This window comes from Geotrypetes seraphini, chromosome 10 (assembly GCF_902459505.1).
Source record: "Geotrypetes seraphini chromosome 10, aGeoSer1.1, whole genome shotgun sequence".
Classification (NCBI taxonomy): Eukaryota; Metazoa; Chordata; class Amphibia; order Gymnophiona; family Dermophiidae; genus Geotrypetes; species Geotrypetes seraphini.
The window spans coordinates 1,542,237-1,565,663 of record NC_047093.1 but is presented as its reverse complement, the minus strand read 5'-3'; the positions used below and the strand labels follow the sequence as shown (position 1 = coordinate 1,565,663).

The window sequence follows — 23,427 nt, the reverse complement described above, 5'->3', positions numbered from 1 at the left end:
CACATCTTTACTGTAATGTGGCCTTCAGAATTGCACACAGTACTCCAGATGAGGTCTCACCATGGCCCTGTACAACGGCATTATGACTTCAGGCTTTCGGCTGACGAAACTTTAATTGATACAACCCAATATCTGCCTTGCCTTAGATGAAGCCTTCTCCCCTTGATTGGCAGTTTTCATGTCTGCACTGATGATTACTCCTAAATCTCGTTCTGCTGAAGTCCTAGTTAAAGTTTCTCCGTTCAAGAAGTACGTTCTGCATGGATTTCCGCTTCCGAGGTGCATGACCTTACATTTCTTAGCATTGAAGCCTAGCTGCCAGGTTGAGGACCAACTTTCTAATGTAAGCAGGTCCTGCGCCATATAATTCTGTAAACTGCATTCACTTACTATATTACATAGTTTGGCGTCATCGGCGAATAGTGTTATTTTACCTTGAAGCCCTTGAGTCAGATCCCCTATGAATATGTTGAAAAGGAGTGGACCCAGGACTGAGCCCTGCGGCACTCCACTGGTCCCCTCCGATGTTTTAAAGAGGGTACCATTAACCACCACCCTCTGAAGTCTGCCACTCAGCCAATCATTGACCCATGCAGTTAGTGTCTCTCCTAACCCCATCGATTCCATCTTGCTTAGCAGCCTGCAGTGTGGGACACTGTCAAAAGCTTTACTGAAGTCCAGGTACACGACGTCCAAAGACTCTCCCAAGTCCAACTTTCTTGTTACCCAGTCAAAGAAGCTGATGAGATTGGATTGGCAGGACCTACCCTTGGTGAATCCATGCTGACTGGGATCCCGAAGATTCCCTTCATTCAAGATCGTGTCCAATTTGCTTTTAATTAGTGTTTCCATGAGTTTGCACACTATTGATGTGAGACTCACCAGTCTATAATTCGCAGCCTCTGCCCTGCAACCCTTTTTATGCAGAGTGCTCCCTTCGGCATCATCTCCAAGAGTTTTCACTAAATGCCTAGTTGTAGTAGCAGCAGCTCTGTGAAACCATGGCCTACAGGTGTTCCCGTACCTGGATGACTGGCTCATCAAAGATTCAACATCTCAAGTGGTTATTATAGCGACCCAACGGACTATTTGGTTCCTTCAAAGTTTGGGGTTCGAAATCAACTTTCCAAATCCCAGCTACAGCCCTCTCAAACTCTGCAGTTCATCGGAGCTGTCTTGGACACTGTACAACTCAGAGCATTCCTTCCTCGTCAACATCAGGATGCTCTTCTTCAGCTCTGTCACAAAGTGTCTTCCCTCTCATTGATTTCAGCAAGACACATGATGGTTCTTCTAGGTCACATGGCTTCTACCATTCACGTGACTCCTTTTGCCAGACTTCACCTCAGAATTCCTCAGTAGACCCTGGCATCTCAGTGGGCTCAGGCTTTCGACACACTCTCTCAACACATCAGAGTAACTCCTTTGTTGAGACAGTCTCTCCACTGGTGGATGCTCTCTTCCAATCTCTCCACAGGTTTGTTTCAAATACCCCCTCATCAGAAGGTCCTCACGACAGATTCTTCGACCTAAGCTTGGGGGGGCTCATCTCGATGGTCTCTGTACTCAAGGCCATTGGTCCAGCACGGATCGTCAGTGTCACATCAACCTTGGTTCTTCCTTCTACTTCAACTCAGCAGCAGGGAGCCACTACTTCTACCAGTTTTTTCTCTCTGCTTAGTCAGGGGTCTCTACTTTATCCCAACCTACAGTTTCTATACCAGACAGCTTGGTACCTTTCAACTTAATTGCCACTCTACAATTTTCTCAATCTGTAAGGGACATTTTAGAGGCTTCTAGGAAGCCTACCACTAGACAATGCTACAATCAGAAATGGACTAGATTTTCTGCTTGGTGCACCATTCATCAAAAGGAGCCTCTATCTACCTCCTTGTCTTCAGTTTTGGATTACCTGTTCCATTTGTCTCAATCAGGCATCAAATCCACATCCATTCGAGTCCATCTCAGTGCAATTGCTGCTTTTCATCAGCCTATCGAAGGGAAACCCCTTTCTGCTCATCCTGTGGTTTCCTGATTTATGAAAGGTCTTTTCAATGTCAAACCACCTCTCAAACCTCCTCCAGTGGTTTGTGATCTCAATGCTGTTCTTACTCAATTGATGAAGCCTTCTTTTGAACCAATGGCTTCGGCTCATCTTAAATATCTCACTTGGAAAGTGATTTTTCTCATTGCTCTTACGTCTGCTCACAGGGTAAGCGAGCTACAAGCTTTAGTTGCAGACCCACCTTTCACAGTATTCCATCATGACAAGGTGGTCCTCCATATTAATCCTAAATTTTTACCTAAAGTGGTTTCAGAATTTCATCTCAATCAATTCATTGTACTTCCAGTGTTTTTTTCCAAAGCCTCATTCTCATCCTGGAGAAACAACTCTTCATACTCTGGACTGTAAGCGTGTTTTGGATTTCTACATGCAAAGAACTAAGCCACACTGATCTGCACCTCAACTTTTTGTCTCCTGTGATTCAAACAAGTTGGGACATCCGATTTCCAAGAGCACCATCTCCAACTGGTTAGCTGCTTGCATCTCTTTTTGCTATGCTCAGGCTGGACTGCATCTACAGAGTCGAGTCACAGCCCATAAAGTCTGAGTCATGGCGGCATCAGTAGCTTTCCTTAGATCTACTCCTATTGAGGAAATCTGTAAAGCTGCCACTTGGTCCTCAGTTAATACCTTCACCTCTCATTATTGTCTGGATGCTTTTTACAGACGGGATGGCCATTTCGGCCAGGCAGTGTTACACAATGTTTTCTCCTGAATTGCCAACATTCCCACCATCCCATTCTGGTTGGCACTCACTTGTTGAGAATAAGCTGCTTGCTTGTCCTGGGATAAAGCACACTTACTTACCGTAACAGGTGTTATCCAGGGACAGCAGGCAGCTATTCTCACAACCCACCCACCTCCCCTGGTTGGCTTCTCTGCTAGCTATCTGAACTGAGGAGATGCGTGTCGGGTGGGAAGGCACTTGCACATGCACGGTATGGCAGTCATGAACTTTCTAAAGTTCTTCAAGCAAGTCCGCTTGCAAAGCTATCCGCATCCGAGCTCCATGGATAACATCACCCACATGTTGAGAATAGCTGCCTGCTGTCCCTGGATAACACCTGTTACAGTAAGTAACTGTGCTTTATGTATCGCCCATGTGAAAAAATAATTACCCCCTTAGTTAATCAACCAATTGACTTATTGTAATTGATAATTGGATTCAGCAAGTTGAACACAGCCAGGCTTGATTTTAACCAGCCCTGTTGGATCTAAACCCCACCTTGAGTGTGAATTAGTCACAACAAAGTTTCTATAAGAATGCTATGCCACAATCAGAGGAAATTCCAGAACAGATGATAAAAAATTTATTTATTTATTAGAACACTTCACCCAAGGTGTGGTGTTAATGTTATGTGCAATCTTATACCCTGCTGAATCCTCATTAATTATTCTAGATGGGTTGCAGGCAACACATTGATGCATAGAATTTTGTATGGATTTAAATATGTTACAAAGAATTATATAGGCTATATAGCATTATCAAATTATACATTCAGTCCATCTTATCATTCTTTATCATCCCTCCAGACCGGCACAGATAGGATGGGTTTATGCTCCTATGCCTGCAGGTGGAGACTGAGGCATTGATTTTTGGCTATAGTACAAGTAGGCTGTGAAGTCCCATCTACAATCAGTCTGTTCTCAGTCTCCAGCAGGTGGAGTGGTAAGCTTGTGCAGTCTGTGCTGAGGTTTGTTATAGTCTTTTGGATCTGATTAGTGTATCTTTCTTTTACTGTCTGGACAAATTGGGGGACCCTCTCAGGGGTCCTACTGACCTTGGGTGGTGCCACACTCAGAAGGGTCAAGTCCCTTCCCCACTGAGTCCTTCCCTCTTCCACATCACTGATGATGTTATCAGTGACGTGGTAGGGGGAAGGCCACAAAGCAGCCTGTTCAGAGCATAGCCACTGCTGCTGCTGTTTTTGGAAGCCTCACGGTGGGAGGGTCAGCAGAGTTCTGCTGCACAGGGGGATTGGAGGGAGGGATAGAAAGATGCTGCATAAGGAGATGGGTGAAAGGGGGAGGAAAGGTATTGCACATGGTGTGTGTGGGGGGGGAAGAAAGCGCTGCCACCAGCGAATCGGGCAGCAAATCGGGGACATTCGGGAGGGGCTTCAGGGGTCAATCTTAACTAGGGCTTATTTTCAGGGTAGGTCTTATTTTCGGGGAAACATGGTAGCATTGACCAATTGATGCATGCCTTTCTGTAACCAATGTTTCTACCATGTTGACGCAGATGCATCGCAGTGGAGAATGTCCTATCAATTAAGCATCGAGTCCATTTGATGTATGGTTTCATGGGCAATACAGGTTGTCATTTCTAAAGCGCATTGCCTTTTCAGGCCTATGGCATCTTCAATACCACTTGATGTTACATAGTCATGGTGCCTCCTCTTCATTAATGAACAACATCGTAGGTCTCAACAGCATTGAGTTCCTTGATGCAGACCAAACAGCAGCACTATCGTTCTCCACCCTTGCAGGTTTCTCTCCTCACCCTCATTGAGGCCATCCATTCCGAGACAACCTGCTGCACCAATTGTACTGGCTATTGAGCCATTGGTACCAGTGCATGCATTCAGGGAGAAACTCTGAGTTCTTCCAAGGGGAGTTCGGGGGAAAAAAAACCCTGGACTCCCTCGGTACTGGCCCAGCCTAAGCATACCACTGCGAGGTCTCATGGCATTGTTTTCAGCTATCCATTGGAGCATCAAGCTACTTCTCATGGATCTTCTGCGAGGCATTGTCGCTCTCCTTCTCAACAATGTTCTACCTCCAAACATCGATCTTCACATTGATGTTCTAATTCATCTCATCGTTTCCATCGAGGCATCGATCCACTACTTCAAAGCACAACGCCAAGATATCTCATTGTGTTGATCTCCTTTGAAGTGAACAGCTGTTCTTCAAGAGTTGATCTGTATCCAGAGGACACCAACACTCCCGATCCAATTCTTACTGCATCGAGCATTATCAAAGCATCATTGTCTGTCTGCACTTCAAATGTCTGACTGCTCACCTCTTGTTTCCCGATATATGAATAGTCTGGACTCATTCATGCAGAGACTAGTAGAAGAATCTAAAATGGGTGTAGAGCATGTCAAGTTTAGATTCCTTACCATGTTTTTAGACAATACAAAACCAAATGGTCCCTGAATGATTTCTGGGTTATCCTTTCAGCATGCTTAACCAGTATCACTCCATGTGAAACTGTCTTTCCATACTGCTTCAGGATTCCACCATGGGTGTAGAGTCTATAAGGTGGTCTTTTCTGTTGTCTGGATACAAACATCCAAAGATAAGTGACGGATTCTAACATGGGTATAGAGCCTGTTAAGTTAGATTCCTTTCTTATGCCAAACTACGAAGACAGCCAAGGTTTTTCCCATGTGCTTTGGCACTATCAATGAACATTCTTTTTATTAACCATTGCAGCAGAATGGTTCTCTGATTTATTTTCTAAGCAGAATCAACCAGATTATTTTTACTGATATGCGCCTTCCACTGTATCATCAATGTTCATACAGTACTTTCCAGGAGACTCATATGATTACTTTCAAGTATTTTCCCTACATGTGTTTCTCCTATTGTTAAAGGGCATTATCCACAATACCCTTTACTCCATATCCTTTCTTATTCTGAAAGACCCAGAGGTTTGGGAGTGGTTGTAGAGGAGGAGGCCATTATATACTTTTTTGGAATTTTTTTCTATTTTTTTTTCCATTTTCCCTCCAGTTTATCTCAAACAGATTCTCTGGACAGAATTCATGTCCATGATCTAAAATTTGAGGCTTGTGCTCTCGAACATCAGTGCACACTTCCAAAATTCTACTACATTAAGATTGCAATTCTAGACCTGTTCTTGCTTGGCATGCTATACAGGTCACATTCATATTTTCAGTTTCATTTTACTCTCTGGACAGAGCAAATGGATATGCTCGGATGCACTTAGCATATATAAGTTTTTGTAGCATCTCATAACATAGTAACATAGTAGATGACGGCAGATAAAGACCCGAATGGTCCATCCAGTCTGCCCAACCTGATTCAATTTAAATTTTTTTTATTTTTTTTTATTTTTTTATTTTTCCTTCTTAGCTATTTCTGGGCGAGAATCCAAAGCTTTACCAGGTACTATGCTTGGGTTCCAACTGCCAAAATCTCTGTTAAGACTTACTCCAGCCTATCTACACCCTCCCAGCCATTGAAGCCCTCCCCTGTCCATCCTCCACCAAACGGCCATACACAGACACAGACCGTACAAGTCTGCCCAGTAACTGGCCTAGTTCAATATTTAATATTATTTTCTCATTCTAAATCTTCTGTGTTCATCCCACGCTTCTTTGAACTCAGTCACAGTTTTACTCTCCACCACCTCTCTCGGGAGCGCATTCCAGGCATCCACCACCCTCTCCGTAAAGTAGAATTTCCTAACATTGCCCCTGAATCTACCACCCCTCAACCTCAAATTATGTCCTCTGGTTTTACCATTTTCCTTTCTCTGGAAAAGATTTTGTTCTACATTAATACCCTTTAAGTATTTGAACTTCTGAATCATATCTCCCCTGTCTCTCCTTTCCTCTAGGGTATACATATTCAGGGCTTCCAGTATCTCCTCATACGTCTTCTGGCGCAAGCCTCCTATCATTTTCGTCGCCCTCCTCTGGACCGCCTCAAGTCTTCTTACGTCTTTCGCCAGATACGATCTCCAAAACTGAACACAATACTCCAAGTGGGGCCTCACCAATGACCTGTACAGGGGCATCAACACCTTCTTCCTTCTACTGACTACGCCTCTCTTTATACAGCCCAGAATCCTTCTGGCAGCAGCCACTGCCTTGTCACACTGTTTTTTCGCCTTTAGATCTTCGGACACTATCATCCCAAGGTCCCTCTCCCCGTCCGTGCATATCAGCTTCTCTCCTCCCAGCATATACAGTTTCTTCCTATTATTAATCCCCAAATGCATTACTCTGCATTTCTTTGCATTGAATTTTAGTTGCCAGGCATTAGACCATTCCTCTAACTTTTGCAGATCCTTTTTCATATTTTCCACTCCCTCTTCGGTGTCTACTCTGTTACAAATCTTGGTATCATCTGCAAAAAGGCACACTTTTCCTTCTAACCCTTCAGCAATGTCACTTACATACATATTGAACAGGATTGGCCCCAGCACCGAACCCTGAGGGACTCCACTAGTCACCTTTCCTTCCTTCGAGCGACTTCCATTAACCACCACCCTCTGGCGTCTGTCCGACAGCCAGTTTCTGACCCAGTTCACCACTTTGGGTCCTAACTTCAGCTCTTCAAGTTTGTTCAACAGCCTCCTATGAGGAACTGTATCAAAGGCTTTGCTGAAATCCAAGTAAATTACATCTAGCATATGTCCTCGATCCAGTTCTCTGGTCACCCAATCAAAAAATTCAATCAGGTTCGTTTGGCACGATTTACCTTTTGTAAAGCCATGTTGCCTCGGATCCTGTAACCCATTAGATTCAAGGAAATACACTATCCTTTCTTTCAGCAACATTTCCATTATTTTTCCAACAACTGAAGTGAGGCTCACCGGCCTGTAGTTTCCTGCTTCATCCCTGTGACCACTTTTATGAATAGGGACCACATCCGCTCTCCTCCAATCCCCAGGAATCACTCCCGTCTCCAGAGATTTGTTGAACAAGTCTTTAATAGGACTCGCCAGAACCTCTCTGAGCTCCCTTAGTATCCTGGGATGGATCCCGTCTGGTCCCATCGCTTTGTCCACCTTCAGTTTTTCAAGTTGCTCATAAACACCCTCCTCCGTGAACGGCGCAGAATCTACTCCATTTTCTCATGTAACTTTGCCAGACAATCTCGGTCCTTCTCCAGGATTTTCTTCTGTGAACACAGAACAGAAGTATTTGTTTAGCACATTTGCTTTCTCCTCATCACTCTCCACATATTTGTTCCCAGCATCTTTTAGCCTAGCAATTCCATTTTTTATCTTCCTCCTTTCACTAATATATCTGAAAAAATTTTTATCTCCCTTTTTTACATTTTTAGCCATTTGTTCTTCCGCCTGTGCCTTCGCCAAACGTATCTCTCTCTTGGCTTCTTTCAGTTTCACCCTGTAGTCCTTTCTGCTCTCCTCTTCTTGGGTTTTTTTATATTTCATGAACGCCAACTCTTTCGCCTTTATTTTCTCAGCCACTAGGTTGGAGAACCATATCGGCTTCCTTTTTCTCTTGTTTTTATTGATTTTCTTCACATAAAGGTCCGTAGCCATTTTTATCGCTCCTTTCAGCTTAGACCACTGTCTTTCCACTTCTCTTATGTCCTCCCATCCTAACAGCTCTTTCTTCAGGTACTTTCCCATTGCATTAAAGTCCGTACGTTTGAAATCTAGGACTTTAAGTATCGTGCGGCCGCTCTCCACTTTAGCCGTTATATCAAACCAAACCGTTAGATGATCGCTACTACCCAGGTGAGCACCCACTTGAACATTAGAGATACTCTCTCCATTTGTGAGGACCAGATCCAATATCGCTTTTTCCCTTGTGGGTTCCGTCACCATTTGTCTGAGCAGAGCCTCTTGAAAGGCATCCACAATCTCCCTACTTCTTTCCGATTCCGCAGACAGAACATTCCAGTCCGCATCCGGCAGGTTGAAATCTCCCAACAGCAGAACCTCCTCTTTCCTTCCAAACTTTTGGATATCCACAATCAGATCCTTATCAATTTGCTGCGATTGAGTCGGAGGTCTGTAGACTACACCCACGTAGATAGAAGTTCCATCTTCTCTTTTCAGAGCAATCCATATCGCTTCTTCCTCTCCCCAGGTCCCTTGCATTTCAGTCGCTTGGATATTGATCTTTACATAGAGAGCTACTCCTCCACCTTTATGACCATCTCTGTCCTTCCTAAAAAGATTATATCCCGGTATGTTTGCATCCCATCCATGTGATTCACTGAACCATGTCTCTGTGATAGCAACAATATCTAGATCTGCCTCTAATATCAGGGCTTGCAGATCATGAACTTTGTTGCTTAGACTGCGAGCATTTGTGGTCATCGCTTTCCAGCTATTTTTCAGCGATAATCTCCTTTTTCGTATGGATTTTTGTGTCGTTTAATTTTCCGTTGCAATACTAAGAAATGAGTTGCTGATATTGCTTATGTTGCAGCCTTTACTACTATCACATCTTTTCTTTTGCCGGGGGTGGTCTCTATAATTGTCTCATAGTTCCATTGGAAGTGTTCCAATACTGAAATCAAGCCCAACCTTTCTCACAGGTCCTTGGGTCTTGTATCGATCTTCATTCTCTGTGTTACTGTTCTACCTGTTAAACTTTTCTGTAGTATGCGAGGATCTTGTTAATCTGCTTTACATGTGACCTCTAGATTACTTTTAGATCACTTCTGTGTTACTCCTTTTATCAAGAGTATATTCGTTGTTACTAACATACTTTACTACACTCACATCTTTATAAGAATATTCCTCATGATAAGACTAAAAACCCTTCCAAAGTGGTAATGAAAGCCTGTAATCTTGATCCACCATCTGACTCATTTTAAATGACCTCTAGATAAAAAAAAACAAATTCACACAATTTGTCTTAGTTGATGACTTTGTGTACTCTTTTGCTACAACCATTTTCTACTGGTCTAGCAGCATTACTTTTCCTCTTGCCTTTCCCTGGAACAGAAAGGTTTCAAGCTGCTGCAGGGAGCAGAATGATTGGTCAGTTGACTTCTTTTTACCATTATACTTCTATATTTATGTAGGAAATATCTTAGTTGCATTTCACCCTATTTGTAGTTTCCTCAATGGGGTTAGTTGCAAGAGAGATTTTTGCACGGTTCTCTAGTTTGTTTCTTGACTTCATACATAAAACCTTGTTTTGAGACTGCGCTGCTTTATAGCTGGCCCTCTGGGATTATGCTTATGCATAGGTCACAAGGTGTTCTCAGTCCATGTTATCACATTCGCCTCAGTGCTTCAGTGTTCTCTGGCTTCTCAGTGGTCTCCAGCTTTCAACTTGTTATCTGAAAAGGTCAGGTCAGTTCAGTTCACAACTTCAACAGTCTCTTCAGTGATTGTTGTATCTGGTCACTCTCCATTGCGTACTTCTCTGTGCAACACTGAGGTTTTTCTCCTGGTTGCCCTGTTCCCCTTTTGTTTATTTGCTACTTATGACCACTTTCCGTGGAGCACATCTGTTGCTTTCCAAGAATGTTCTTTTTTTTTTTTCCCCCAAATCTTTATTCATTTTAATTCATACATCAAGTGTACATTAAATACAAACTACCATAATACATTATCACTTGAAAATTCCATCACAATGTGTATCTAAAAACTTTATATCCCACCCCCTCCCATAACCATACACAAATAATAAAATTCATATGTATATTAATCATTTAAAAATATGCAATATATATATGCAATTCTCTCTAATTCCCCCACCCCTCCCTTCCTTCAATTATCACATAAGGAAAAAGAATAATAAATTAACATTAATCATTATAATATTTTATTATTGGCCCCCACACATCCTGAAATCTATTAAAATAACCATTTTGTACTGCAATTAACCTTTCCATTTTGTACAGATGACACACTGAGTTCCACCAGAAGCTGTAATTTAGTCTAGAACAATTCTTCCAATTAAGTGTTATTTGTTGTATCCCTACACCTGTAAGGATCATCAGAAGCTTATTATTTGCTGCAGATATTTGGCTTTTAGATCTCATACACATTCCAAATAGAACTGTATCATATGACAATGCCACATGATTTTCCATTAAAAGATTAACTTGATCCCAGATTGATAACCAAAATGCCTGAATACATGGACAATAAAATAAAAGATGATCTAAAGTTCCAATTTCAATTTTACAATGCCAGCACCTATTAGACTTAGAGCAATCTAATTTTTGTAATCTAGTAGAGGTCCAGAATGCTCTATGCAACAAGAAAAACCATGTTTGCCTAATAGATGCCGATATCGTACCTTTAATTCTCCAAGACCAAATACGTGGCCATTGAGATGCATTAATCTGGTGCTTAATCTCAATGCTCCAAATATCTCTTAATCCATTTTTAGGTTTCTTATTCAAATAATTAGATAAAATTTTATACCACTTTGCGGCCTGGTGACCCAGAAAATCTGCCTGGAAACATAGGAATTCTAAGCTATAATGATTATTTAAAGATTTCCATTCAGGGAACCCTACCTGAATAGCTTGCTTCAACTGCAACCATTTATAACTTTGTTTTTTTATTTAGACCATATTTATGTTGCAATTGTGAAAAATCAAGCAGTTTACCATTATGAATAACTTCATTTAAGGATCTTATATCTGCTTTAATCCAATCTTTCCAGACAACCTTAAACCCACCTATTTGTATCTTGGAGTTTACCCAAATAGATTGATGTGTAGATTTTCCAATAGACTCAGGAGTTAATTTGTCTACAAATCTTAATGTTTTCCAAGTATCCATTAATACTCTATTGTCCTTACGTACTCTAGGCATCTTTATACTGAGCAGAAGATCAAGTCTTAGTGGGAATATGAGCGACCTCTCAACCCATAACCAGTCTGGCAGTTGTTCCAAAAGCTCTGGGAGGACCCAATACATATCTTGGTGCATGATATAGGATTGGTGATACCTATAAAAATTGGGGAAATTTACCCCACCCTCCTTAATTGGCCTTTGTAGAGACACTAGAGCAACTCTTGCAATTTTACCCAGCCAAATAAATTTAACCAGAATACTATTTAACTTTTTATAGAAAGACCCCTGAAAAAACACTGGTATCACTCCCAATTGGTAACAAACCACAGGCAGAATCATCATTTTAACAGTTTGAACTCTTCCCCACCATGACAAATGCAAAGGATTCCATTGCTCACACAACTCTATTACTTTTTGTAATAAAAATTTTTCATTTACTCTCATTGTCTCTTTGAGTGTATTTTTCAACTAAATGCCTAAGTATTCCATCTTCTTTCCAAATAAAAGGAAAAGAATCAAATATAACTTTTGTACAATACACATTTAAAGATAAAATTTCCGATTTAGTCCAATTTATTTTGTATCCTGAAAATTTTCCAAATGTATCAATTACTTCAAGTAGACATGGAATTGTTGTTTCCGGATTTCTCAAATGAAGCAAAATATCATCCACATAAGCGGATACTTTATAATCCACTCCCGCACATGGAATACCCTGTATGTCCCTTGCCTGTCGAATAGCTAATAACAAGGGTTCAAGTACTATATCAAAAAGCAAAGGAGATAACGGACAACCCTGTCTAACCCCCCTCTGCAATTTAAAAGCATCCAAAAAATTATTATTTATATATAAACGAGTAGTCGGGGAGCTATACAGTGCTTGAATCATTTGTACAAATCCGGAACCAATACCAAACCATTCCATAGCTTGATACATGAATTTCCATTCTACACGATCAAAAGCTTTCTCAGCATCTAATGATACTGAAAAAGCTGGATCATTAATTTGTTTTGTTAAATAATACATCTGAAATGCCAATCTAGTATTATTGGAAGAGTGTCTTTGAGCAACAAATCCAGTTTGATGCATACCTATTATATGCGGAAGAGCTTTAGCCAATCTTAATGCTAAAATCTTAGCTAATAATTTACCATCTACATTTATTAAAGAAATAGGCCTGTAATTTGAAACCAATGTTAGATCTCTATTTGGCTTTGGCAAAACAATAGTTAAAGATTCTGCCATAGTGCCTGATATACAACCTTTATTCAGTTGATCCTGATATAATTTTAACAAATATGGTAAAAGGGAAATTTGAAATTCTTTATAAAACTCTACCGTAAATCCATCCCCACCTGGAGCGGTCCCAACTCTAAGGGACTTCAATGCTGTTTGTAACTCTTTTAGTGATATAGGTTCATCTAAATTTCTTTTTATATGATCAGGAACCTTAGGACCTTCAACTAAACTCAAAAAATCCAACCCATCTTTCTATTTATTTGCATAAGACTCAGAAGAATAAAGGGACTTGTAATAATTCAAAAATTGTTTTAATATATTTCCAATCTGAGAATGAGAATTCCCTAAATCATCTTTAATTATGCCTATTTTCTCTTTCCTTTTCTTTGCTTTTAAATAATTTGCCAATAATCTTCCAGCCTTATTTGAACTACCATAATACAATGCTTGCTGAGCAAAAATGTCCTTCCTTACTAACCTAGAGGAAACCTCATTATATTCACATTTTTTTTAACAATATTTGAAATGTAGCCTGTTCCCACTTGTTAACCAATTGTAATTCTAAATTTTTAATCTCTTTTTCCAAGCTTACAAACTGCTTTCTTAGCTGTTTCTTATTATATGCAGAATATGAAATAATTTGTCCTCTCATAGTTGTTTTGAAAGCATCCCACAAAATTTCAGTCGATATTTCCTCTAAATCATTAAGTATAAAATATTCATTAATTTTGACCTGAAATTCTGTACAGAATTTAGAATCAGCAAGCAATGCATTATCAAACCTCCATACAGGTTTGGAATTTTCTTGATCTACTAAATTTACTTCTATCCATATACCATAATATCAGATATAGGTTCTGATATTACTATTGGTAATGATCTGATATTACTATTGGTTCTATGGCAGCTTTTTCAACTTGCTGTAACATCTGATCTGAAACAAAAATATAATCAATTCTTGAAGATGATTGATGAACATGCGAACAAAATGTAAATTCCCGATCATTAAAATGAAGAATACACCATATATCTTTTAAATTACATGATTGCATTAAATTATCTAAACCCATTGATTTCATAATTCTACTAGGTTTTTTATCTATTATTGGATCTATAACAACATTAAAATCCCCCGCCACCACTAAATTAGTAGCAGCCAGTGGTAATACTAATTGATGTAGAGATTTAAAGAATTCACTTTGATTCAAATTAGGGGCATATATATTTAATAACGCCATTGTAGTATTACCCATGCTCATGTCAACAAGTATCCACCTTCCTAGAGGATCTGCCTTAACCATATTAAATGTTGCCGAACATTTTTTGTTAATCAAGATTGCTACTCCTGCCTTTTTTTTATCGCTGGTGCAAATAAACACTGTTTTATCCAATTACCTGACAGCTTCATGGATTCTGACCCAGACAAATGTGTCTCCTGTAGAAAACAAATATCTATATTCTGTTGCTTAATATATGACAATACCTTTTTCCTTTTTATTGGGTGATTGAGGCCATTTACGTTCAAGGAGAAAATTTTAAAACCCATTATATAAATGAAATTTATTATACAAATATATCCATCTCAAAAATAAAATATAAACTTTTTCCTCATACCAAAAACTTACACCCTCCCTTAAATCCTCATTCTGAACCCCCCCACATATCCCCTCCCTCATTCCCACCCCTTCCCTCCCCAAAATAAATGTAAACTTCGAAACGCCCATGGTGGCCAAGCAAAAGATAAACTCCCCACAGGCAAATTAAACCCATTCAATCATTAACTTAAAAAATCTTTATAATAAAAAGAGAATCATCATAAGCAAAGGGATAAAATTTTATAACATTCCAAATCTCTTTTCCATAATATTTATTTTCCCCTATATTTTTTTTTTCAATCCAAAATCAGACCCATTCTTTATATTAACTATATTCAATATCCATCTTATTGAAACCAAGACATTTTTAGTCTTATAACTCTTCCGTTCTCTAATATAATTGTACCTTACCATAAAATAAAAATATTAGTACTTACTTCTTTTCTAAGTTTCTTTAAAACTTAAAACTTCTTAAACTATATAAGAAATTCTAAAAGAATATATTAAACATTAATTTTATTTATTATATATCTCAAAATCCTAGTACCTTGTTCAAGCATTCACACCATTCACATTATCCACTCACACTTATTATTACATTCTTTATTAATTCATATCCCTTATGTAATAACTTACTAATTAATTTTCATTTTATAATGTTAATATGTCATCTATACTCCCTTATATATTAAAATATTCATATGTTAAATGCTCAGAGAGTAAATCTTATTTTATAATCATTTAATAACCATAAAATCTCTGTTTCCTATATTATCAATATATACTTTTGTATCCAAAAACTCCATTAGTGTATTGCTTTTAATATTCTATCACATATCATTGTCCCATCAAAAGTAATCTATCCAATTTTCTTCCAAAAGCCGTCTTCCATGTTCATTCTCTTCTTTTCTTCTAAATTCTGCTCTTCGTTGTTGATTTCCTTCAAACGTATGGCAACTTTAAAGAGCAGGTCGTATCAAACAGACTCACACTCTTTCTATATTTCAGTTTGCCATATTCACCAATCTTACTCAACAACATTTAGATTTCTTTAATTCCCATTGCCTTTCTTCATTAAGAGCTGCATGTACCATTTTCATTTTATATCTCAGTTTCACTCCTTGTAGCACACAGCGCCCCCTTCTCTTTCAGGCAAAACCATGTTATTGCAACCCATCAAAAGTAATCTCTCCAATTTTCTTCCAAAAGCCGTCTTCCATGTTCATTCTCTTCTTTTCTTCTAAATTCTGCTCTTCGTTGTTGATTTCCTTCAAACGTATGGCAACTTTCAAAGAGCAGGTCGTATCATACAGACTCACACTCTTTCTATATTTCAGTTTGCCATATTCACCAATCTTACTCAACAACATTTAGATTTCTTTAATTCCCATTGCCTTTCTTCATTAAGAGCTGCATGTACCATTTTCATTTTATATCTCAGTTTCACTCCTTGTAGCACACAGCGCCCCTTCTCTTTTAGGCAAAACCATGTTATTGCAACCCATCAAAAGTAATCTATCCAATTTTCTTCCAAAAGCCGTCTTCCATGTTCATTCTCTTCTTTTCTTCTAAATTCTGCTTTTCGTTGTTGATTTCCTTCAAACGTATGGCAACTTTCAAAGAGCAGGTCGTATCATACAGACTCACACTCTTTCTATATTTCAGTTTGCCATATTCACCAATCTTACTCAACAACATTTAGATTTCTTTAATTCCCATTGCCTTTCTTCATTAAGAGCTGCATGTACCATTTTCATTTTATATCTCAGTTTCACTCCTTGTAGCACACAGCGCCCCCTTCTCTTTCAGGCAAAACCATGTTATTGCAACCCATCAAAAGTAATCTATCCAATTTTCTTCCAAAAGCTGTCTTCCATGTTCATTCTCTTCTTTTCTTCTAAATTCTGCTCTTCGTTGTTGATTTCTTTCAAACGTATGGCAACTTTCAAAGAGCAGGTCGTATCATACAGACTCACACTCTTTCTATATTTCAGTTTGCCATATTCACCAATCTTACTCAACAACATTTAGATTTCTTTAATTCCCATTGCCTTTCTTCATTAAGAGCTGCATGTACCATTTTCATTTTATATATCAGTTTCACTCCTTGTAGCACACAGCGCCCCCTTCTCTTTCAGGCAAAACCATGTTATTGCAATCCTTAGAATATCAAGTTTTTGTTTTTTTTTAGTCATTTGAAACTGTTAACTGAAATTCTGAATATTCTATCAAATCTTTTCCTTCTCTCTTCAGCATCATTAAAAAAAAAACCAAAAAACAGTATTCTTCAAATAAAATATGTTCAACAGATAACATATATCATTTACTTTCATTTCCTTTTATGTGTTCATTGGCACTTCACATTTTTCTATAAATTCTTTTAATTTACTTTCCTCTTCAAAACTATAAGTTTTATTTTCATACATAACTTTCATGACTGCTGGGTATATTAACCCATATCTCGCACCCAAAGCTTTTAACTGCGGGCGCATTTCCAGCAACATCTTCCTTTTTTGAGCTGTCACTCTTGCAAAATCAGGCACTATTGATATTTTTGAGTCCTGACATTTTATATCTTTATTCTCCTTAGCCAACGCTAATATCTCAGCTACTTGCTGATATCTGAGCAACTTTATAATCATTGGCCTGTGTCCTTCTTGTGCAGTTAGCCTTTTTGTTGGGATCCTATGTGCACGTTCCACTTCCAACTGAAATTTGCTTTTAATCGGTAGAATCTTCATTAAAAAGTTAGTCATGAATGTAACTGAATCATTTTTTTCTACCCCTTCAGGTAGACCAAGAACCCTCAAATTGCACCTCCTCTCGCGGTTGGACAAATCTTCAAAATCTCTCTTTAATATTTCAATTTCTTTCTGAGCCTTTTTAAACTGCCCTGATTCCATTTCCGTTTTTTCCACCTTTTTCTCTAGAGTATTCATTTTCAAATCCACTATATCCATTCTGCTTTTTAACCCTGCTATCTCATCTTTAACTTCTTTTATATATCTTGAGTTCTCTAACACAATTTCTTGTACCTTTTGAATTTCCCGCAAAAGATCTCTATTATCAACCTCCTCCACAGGCAAAGGAACTGATTGAGGGGAAATCACTTCCAGTTTTGACCTTTTTCCTCTGCTTGATCCGTTTGCCATCACACTTTTATTTCCTTTACCCAACCCCGATGCCATTTTAACAATCTTAATGCTTCCTTTTTTTTAAATTCTCTTTATTATTTTCCCCTTAAAAGTTCAGTAAACTGCCTGCTTTCACAGAGCCGATCTCCTACACAGCCATCTCTCAACACGTCAAAGCCATGCCCCCTATTCTTTTTTATATATATATATAAATTTATTCATTTATTACATCAAATAAAAATAGGAATACACACTAATGTAAACAAGAAAGTTATTATATTAAAGAAAATAAATTCAATTCCAAGTCCACGTTATTGGGACTGTAACATCGCCCGATAAATCACATAATTGCAAGGTAATTTAAATTATAATCTGACAATCAGACAGCTATATTCCTTTCTTTACTTTATCACTTCTTATCAACCTCTGTAATAATCTCAAGTAACTTATCTACTTTAGGTTTATCTTGTAAGAAAATTTCCAACTGAGATGGATCAACAAAACTATACTTGTTACTCTCATATGTAACCAAACATTTACAGGGAAATTTAAGGAAGAATAAGGCTCCTATTGCCAAGTCTTGAGTTGTAGGAACTGTCTTCTCTTATTCAGTGTTTGCCTGGATACATTTGGAAACACATTTAATTTCTGTCCACAGAATAGAGCTTGTTTATTAACAAAATAAAGTTTAAGAATAGCTTGCTTTTCCATTTCAGATTTTAGTGTTACCAGTAATGTCGCTCTTTTTGCAATATAATCTTTAGAAGACTCCAGAAACTGAGAAATATTCAAGCTATCTGGTCATACCAATTGATCCACACCTCCTTCTTTACTACTTCCTTGGTGTTTCTGGAAATGTAGTATAAATTATCAGGAGAAAAACCATCCACCAATACATAGTAGAGGACATATTTCAAATACATTTTCAGTAACTCCAAAGGGGAGAGGAAATGAGATATAGGAAAATTCAAGAAGCGGAGGTTCCTAGATCTCATGGCATTCTCTATTTTCTCCATCTGCATACATATTACTGAATTATCTTTCACATTAGATGTTAAGCAAGTTTGAATCACTGAGACATGATTCTACTTTGTCAACTCTTTTACCCATTAAATTTAACTGAGCTTCTTGTTCTGTTACTTTATTAGTAATTTCACTGGAAAATTGACAAAGTTTCACAACCGTCCCCTGTAGAGAATTCTCTATTCTGTTTACTACTGTCCAAACGTCCTATAATGTAACAGATTTATGTACGGAAGGTTCATTAGTAGCAATTCATTTGGACAGGAGTTAACACAGTTCCAGTTTTCTCCATAAATGTAGCTGTCGATTCCATTTGAGTTAAGTGGGGAGAAATTGATTCCTCTCCTTCTCTAGGAGTGGAATTTTTTTCTTCCGGCAATTTTAAAATTGGTTTAGAAGGAGGTGATGGTTCATCAGAAGAGAGCGAAGCAGATTGAGAGTAGAAATCAGTCTTACCTCCCAAAGGTGTTACAGGGACAGGACACAAATGGCGATCCATCGGGCCCGTTCTTGAAGTTGATGGTATAACCTTTGCTTTCCTTTTCCCCATTTGTTATTGTTCTCCCTTCTTGCTTGTGGCTCCGAAGGGGCTCATAAGGGGCGACCTCGGGCCATGTACCGCAGCTGGCAGTTCTTTTAAATCGGGAGAGAGGACCTCCCCTCCCGATACTGACTGACATCAGCTGGTGACCAATGGGGGTGCCTGCTTGCCGGTCTTTCTCCAGTCGGGTTAGGTCAGCAGTCCTCAAAAAACCCGCGGCTGGCAGTTCTTTTAAATCGGGAGAGAGGACCTCCCCTCCCGATACTGACTGACATCAGCTGGTGACATCAGCCTGCTTGCCGGTCTTTCTGCCAGTCGGGTTAGGTCAGCAATCCTCCGGAATATTCTTTTCAGCAATTTTATTGTTTATTGTTTATTCAGTTTTTTGATTAAACGCTTTTTCGATACTACAAAGCGTTGTACAAGGTATAAAATAACATTTAAACAAAAATATAACAAAACATACTTTTCTATGAAAACTGCAAGACTGACAACAATATATACTAGGTAATTATGGACCTACAGGCCATGGACACAAATAGGGAAGGGGGGAGAAATACAATTGATGTAGAAAATGTGAGGAACATATAAGGTAAACACAAAAGGGACTGGGAAAATAAATGTAAAAAAAAGAACAAGTATAAATTAATCTCTAAAATACAATAGTTCAGTTAAAAGCATCTTTAAAAAGAAAGCACTTTAAGTTGCTTTTAAAATTTTTTAGGTATAAAAGAAGAGCATTCCAGATCATAGGGGCTGTCACAGAAAAAGTGGAGGTGCGACGTGTGTTGATAATTTTTAAAGAAGGAATGTTAAGATTGTATTGAGATATAGATCTTAAAGATCTCGGAGGGTCGTATGGAATCAAAACTCTGTCTATGAATGCTGGTGTATTGGTCTGCATAGTTTTGAATGTCAGAAGGGCGATTTTATAAGTTACCCTATGTGGGACAGGCAACCAGTGGGCATTTTGAAGCAAAGGGGTAACATGATCATATTTCTTAGCGCCCGAGATTATCTTAATGGCCGTGTTTTAAATAAGCTGCAAGCATTTTAAGTCTTTGTGATAGATTCCTTTTAATAGTGAGTTACAGTAGTCCATTTTTGATATTACAAGTGCATGGATCAGAACGTTCAGGGAACTAATATCAAGAAGAGGGGCCAATGATCGAATCATTCTTAGTTTATAAAAACAATTTTTTACCAATGCACTTATTTGTGGTCGAAATGTTAGCTTATTGTCTTCAACTCTCCAGATATTTTGCTTCTTTTCATTGAATTAATTTACTATCAACTCTTTGTTTCAGTTGGTACCACTGGCTCAGAAGTAATTTCTTCAATTTTTGGGTGCCATGCAGCTAATCTCGGTTACCCATGGTCCTTCTTCTATACCAAAGTAAGAGGGTACAGGAGTTCAATGACAAGAGGTTGTTACTTTGTTTTTCCTTTTGTATCTATTCTGGGACATGACTAGTGTCAACGGCTCATTTGGTCTCCTGCTCCATATGGCTGCATTTACCAGTACTCCTTTCTTATTTGATTCTTGAATCTTTTTGGCTTCTCCATTGCCTATGTTTAGATTCACCTGTCTCTAGGAGGTCTTTTTTATCAGCCTCCATAATATATGGTTTCTGGGTATTCTCCTTTTATCTCTATCCGAGCATGGAATTCCCCTATTAATTTTTTTCTCCTTATGTTCTTCCCTTGCCTTGGATAAGGGTCTAGGTTTTGTGAGGCAACTCAAATTTTTCTGAGTTCTTGGAACTCAACTTTCCCTCCATCCCCTTTCTAAAGCTGGGAAGTCCCACATATGCTGCCTGCTTGTCTAAGGATAAAGCACAGTTACTTACTGTAACAGGTATTATCCTGGGACAGCAAGCAGATATTCTCACAACCCGCCTATCTCCCCTAGTTGGCTTCTTCGCTTGGGCATAGAACTGACGACCTTGTGAGCTGGCGAAGACACTTGCGAGATGGAAAGGCGCCCGTGCTTGTGCAGTAAGGGTAGTCTAAAAGCTTAAAGCTTGTTAAAGCTTAAAGTGATTCTACACTTTTCACTGTCTGTGCTCTGTGAATGACATCACCCACATGTGAGAATATCTGCGTGTAAGTAACACTGCTTTAGTGAAATTCATTACCAACAGCTAAAAGACTCCAACCTATGAATGTTTTAGAAAAATGCTTCAATCAAGCTAGAAAAACCCAGCTAAAAGAACACTCAAAAATAGAAATAGACAATGAGTTCTAAAGAAAAATGTGTTTAAGAGAAAGTATGGTGCCAACCACTTAGAGATTTTTATTTTATTAATTTTTAGTTTTGTATGGGAGACCTCAATGTGGATTGGTCAGGTAAACGCAAAAGCGTTCAATGCTTCAACCCGTGCTACACACCATCATAGCGATAACCCACGTCTGTATAATCGTGAATCAGTGCAGAACACACAAATTTAATATAAACATAAAGCACATATAATTTCATAAACACAAAATAACTGCACAGCCCTAAAAAGTGTAAAGGATATAACTCAAATTGAAAAGCCAATAAAACTGACTTAGCTCCAGTTGATCATGCCGTGATGGCTAATAAGTTTCTCAGTTTGTCCTTCTACAGCAAAGGCGAATCTCAAGCAGTATGAGGTCTCCCATACAAAATTTTAAAAAGTATAAAATAAAAAATTGTAAGTACTACTCGAAAGGGTCCAGAGAAGAGCGACTAAGCTGGTTAAGGGGCTGGAGGAGTTGCCGTACAGTGAAAGATTAGAGAAACTGGGCCATTTCTCCCTCGAACAGAGGAGATTGAGAGGGGACATGATCAAAACATTCAAGGTACTGAAGAAATAGACTTAGTAGATAAAGACAGATTGTTCACCCTCTCCAAGGTAGGGAGAACGAGAGGGCACTCTCTAAAGTTGAAAAGAGATAGATTCCGTACAAACGTAAGGAAGTTCTTCTTCACCCAGAGAGTGGTAGAAAACTGGAACACTCTTCCGGAGTCTGTCGTAGGGGAAAACACCCTCCAGGGATTCAAGACAAAGTTAGACAAGTTCCTGCTGAACCAGAACGTATGCAGATAGGGCTAGTCTCAAGGCGCTGGTCTTTGATCAGAGGGCCGCCGCGTGAGGGGACTGCTGGGCACGATGGACAACTGGTCTGACCCAACAGCGGCAATTCTTATGTTCTTATGTACTTTCTCTTAAACACATTTTTCTTTAGAACTCATTGTCTATTTCTATTTTTAGAAAAATGCTTAACGTGTTTCTTCGGTAGATGTTAGCTGATAAACAGTAACTTTTTCTGATGGTATACCTTCCTAGGAATGCCTAGAGACTCGTTTGTAAACCACACAGAACTCTTTGGGGTTAATGTGGGATAAAAGTGCCAGTTGCAATTGTCACATTTGCTTTATACAGTATACTGTAAAATATTTCAAGCAGGAAAGAAAGTAAATGGTAAACAATATATTTCAACAGTAAAGGTTAATTGTTTTTTTTCCAGCTCCAGGTCTGACATATGTTTCAGCCACTTAAACTCTAGGCTGTATCAAGGACAAATTCACAAGAAGGAACCAACACAATAATTTTCCTTCATAGCTCGTATGTGTTCTGTGAAGGGGAAGGACCAAAACACAGCGGATGATGCAGTGACTGATTGATGGGCCAGAGAATGCTTTTGAAAAATACAGATGAACTGCTGCCTCTTGGTTACAAGTACTCATGTTTCATTTAGGTGTTTCTCTATCCCTTGTGCGCACACCCATTACTCTCAGGTTCAAGAAACTTTCTCAGCAGATAGCTTATAGAAATATTGTAATACATGCAATAGTGAAATGGAAAGAATGAAAGTGCATGGAAGAGAAACAAATAGCTTGGAGGGTTTGGTGCTTGTTTATATTGTCTATACCAGGGGTCTCCAAAGTCCCTCCTTGAGGGCCGAAGCCAGTCGGGTTTTCAGGATTTCCCCAATGAATATGCATTGAAAGCAGTGCATGCACATAGATCTCATGCATATTCATTGGGGAAATCTTGAAAACTCGACTGGATTCGGCCCTCAAGGAGGGACTTTGGAGACCCCTGGTCTATACAGCAGTCAGCTTCTGTTTCTGACCTGTGTCAGAATCGCTAATGAGGTGATTACGATTCTTCACTTCATTAGTAAATTTATTTATTTTTCTTTATAAAAGTGTGCTTAGAAAAATGACAGTTAGCCTACATTGCACAGTAGTTGATGTTTTTGGGTGTGTTTGCAAAGCTGTTCATTCTGGTGCATCTGGATTTTTCTGTTGCTCTGGTGCTTCATACAGAGTCTTCTAGCCAGAGGTTTCTATTTT

At 38.8% G+C, this 23,427-nt stretch overlaps 1 protein-coding gene across 2 annotated transcripts in view; it reads left to right on the top strand.

Annotated features, from left to right (window-relative positions):
- LRRC45 (leucine rich repeat containing 45) overlaps window positions 1–23,033 on the top strand; it is a 231,711-nt gene extending 208,678 nt beyond the window's left edge. The window contains exon 18 of one of the 2 annotated variants that reach the window (XM_033961545.1): window positions 22,596–23,033. The gene's annotated coding sequence lies outside the window, so the exon portion shown is untranslated. Of the gene's footprint in view, window positions 1–4,307; window positions 5,088–22,595 lie in introns of those variants that run through there. The other variant, XM_033961547.1, reaches the window with a different exon arrangement.
- Window positions 23,034–23,427: the final 394 nt, after the last annotated feature.